Source organism: Opisthorchis viverrini (assembly GCF_000715545.1).
Source record: "Opisthorchis viverrini unplaced genomic scaffold opera_v5_140, whole genome shotgun sequence".
NCBI classification, from domain to species: Eukaryota; Metazoa; Platyhelminthes; class Trematoda; order Opisthorchiida; family Opisthorchiidae; genus Opisthorchis; species Opisthorchis viverrini.
The window spans coordinates 1,152,411-1,155,658 of NW_008751796.1; positions in this window are offsets into that span (position 1 = coordinate 1,152,411).

Sequence of the window (3,248 nt, forward strand, 5' to 3'; positions counted from 1 at the left end):
GGCCAAGTCTCACAGCCATACAACGAAACAGCCCGTACTGTAGCTTGATACACACGTCCCTTCAGATTCAGGGATAAGTCATTCTGACGCCATAGGTGTCTGAAGTTAGCAAACGCGGTCCGAGCCTTGCAGACTCGTGCATTCACCTCACCTGTCACACCACAATCAGAACTAATACAACTTCCAAGATACATAAAACGCTCCACAACTTCCAGTACCTCTCGCTAGATTGTAAGTGGCGTGTTCAGTGACTGCACGTCCACAAAGAGAGCGATTTCGTCCGCATACTCTATATCTGAGGGAACTTCCCGGAAGCATTTCGACGCCCGAGGTTTCAGAGGGAGACCGAGAAATTTCGAGCAGTACACGATATGGTCACGCTTAGACACAAATGTAGAAAAATACTCTAGTATGCCATAGCATCCCTGGTTATAACCAGGGGAACTTAAAGTTTACAGTGTTTCCAAGCTGGTAGGCGGTCTAATTGGAAATCCTGAAGAGTTTGGGTGTAATAAACAGGTTAATTTTAATTTAAAACATGATGACGGTGGCGACCAAGAGGTACCTCTTGAAAATGAGTTCATCTGGACGATTTGGTAGCCTGCGCATTAGAAATGTAAAAAGACTAGGCTCCTGTATTCGACTTTGGAGCACTAGATCTTATCCATCCGTGACGTTAAGAAGTGTGAAGCATTCTGTCCTCCTGAGCAATTTAAGGAGCACAATGATAAAAGTGCTGCGATATAATATCATTTCGGACCTTTTTCGGAAGCCGCAGTATGTGCAGAACACGATTAACAGACCGTTTAGGTGAATGCTAACTGGTGAGCAGGGCCTAGAAAGTTTCTAGGCATATCAAGGCTGATTGCGGTAGTTGACAACTACGGCCTTAATAAACTCGAACCTGCAATGTCTGCCGTGTTTTGTGGCCACCCGGAAGAAAGAAGCAAGCTCAACGAGTGAAGCTACGCCAGGAGGCGTTGGGAGAAATTCCATACAGATTACGCTATATCACTCAGGACGATTGCCTGTCCGGCAGCAAACCGAATTCTGATTGGTCGAAAGTTCAGACTCAACAGCCAATCATGGCCCAGTATTGGCTGCCAATGCCGCATCCAGAAGGCGTTGGAATTTTCTACCCTGCATATACAACGCTGTTCTTGACTCCGTTTTGGATGTTGATATATATTGTATACCTTCGGTGGTTGTTTTTACAGGAACGGTGGCTTGGGATGCCCAGGCCGAGAACGATTCACGGATTGATACGCAGGATCGAGTCTATTGCCCAAGTTTCCCGGGTCGGTTTTGTTCTTGTCGGTCAGCGGCTGTCGTTCACCTGCAAGGCACAAGTGAAAAAAGGGTGTAGCACTGCTCTTTATGTTCTCAGCGCGGGGCAGTATGCTTGCCAGCGCGAGGATTCAAAGCTGAGAAATTTCCCTTTGCTACAGACCACAAATTCCAGCGCCTTTCCTAAAGTACTCAGAGATGTATTTTTCAAACAGCATCACGTATCATTTCGCGGATTCAATTCGCAAGCTAAAAGACTAGATAACTTAGTCGATACTTCCTCCTCCCTTTCAAAAACTTGGGAAATGTGGTCTGCCTTTGGTCGGTATAGAAAGTCCGTATCCGCAGAAATCTGAACTCTTATGTTGCACTTACCAATTGGAGTATTTTTCCACATTCCCCTATATTTTTGCTCACTCTTCTTCATTTGGGGTTTACCAAGCCTCCTAATCAGCACGGATGCACTGTTTCACCTGAGTTGTGTTTCCGACTAGTTTTATTGTATCCTTGGTCAAGAGGAAGTTGGATTCAGACCGGATGGTCTTGGTAGTTTTGTTAGTTTACGCCACACTTAGCTTTGTTTAGCAGACCAATGGTCTAGGCGTTCACCATCCCCAATTTGTCCTGAAACTTCCAACCTATTTGGTCTCGCGCGCTTTCCAATCCCCAAAAACAACAATATCGAAAAACTCGGCTCTAATTAAACGCTCAGAGCGAAGTAAGAAGTCTTTGGAACCTTAAGAAGACACAACGAACAGACAATGATTCCCGTGGCGAGATGAGTCAGTGATTAGAGCGCGAAATTACGCCGCAGGCTATTGGCACACCCAAATTGAGTTCGCCGAAACTATAGGGTTTTCGAAGTTGCTATTTTAATGGGGAGTTAAACTATCCAATTTGCACCTTCCCGTGATATGCTGCACGTAGCATTTTGTTTAAGTGAGTGAAATGTCAAGGTCATTGACCATCGCCGATTCGTATTTTTTGCCGGCTTACGCGACATAAAACACGAAACCGCATTTTAGCATATTTTGGCGTTCGTCGGTGTTCGTGAAGAATAAAATAACATCTTAATAGTATTTAATGCAAGCGCCATCCTGTAGGATCAGTCGCAGGTGTTTGTTTGCTTTAGACACCTCCGATTTAACAAATGGGTTATTTTTTTTCGGCGAACCTGCTCACAACACATTTTCCTCATGGATCTCATATTTCATTAAGTGCAATAAAGTTAGATAACAGAACAAACTTGCAGTGGCAGTGCGAGGGTCATCTGTGGATGATCTCTTTCCCAGATTTGCACAACTAGCCTGTGGATAATACTGTGTTACGAGATAGCTGTGGGCGTCTTTCCTATTATAACTATGACTTTCTATAGGTGACCACCATAAAGCGATCACAGTTGTCACTCACCTCGATTACCTATTATAGCTGCTGGATCCGTGTCTATGTGCGACGCTAATGACGGTTCCCCACATATGCGCGGCAGCCCAATCCAATGAACAGCGACGGCCCCTTGTACGCGTATCTCTACTAGATTCCACTCATCTTAAATACCTGCTGTAACTACTAGGCCGGCGTATATGTGCGACGTTGATAATGAGGCTGCACATATGCACAGTAACACGATTCGATGGTCAATGACGGTCTTTTATACACTTAACTATACGCGATGCCGCTTGTCTTTGCTAACCACAGTAAACATCAGTGCAATATTTATGCCGACCGGTAAAAATAAGGCATCAGCTATGCGTGAGAGCCACATCTAACAACCTGTTATACTCACAACCGTACCCGAAGTCATCTAACTTGTCTATTAATCGTACCTGCTGGGTCAAAGTCCTTGTGCATACATGCCCAATCTAATGGCGAATGATGGACCGAATGCTCAAAACTGTACGCGATATCGCGTAGTCCTCAGCTATGCGAAGTGTCCTGATTCAACTGACAACGATGGACCGTCA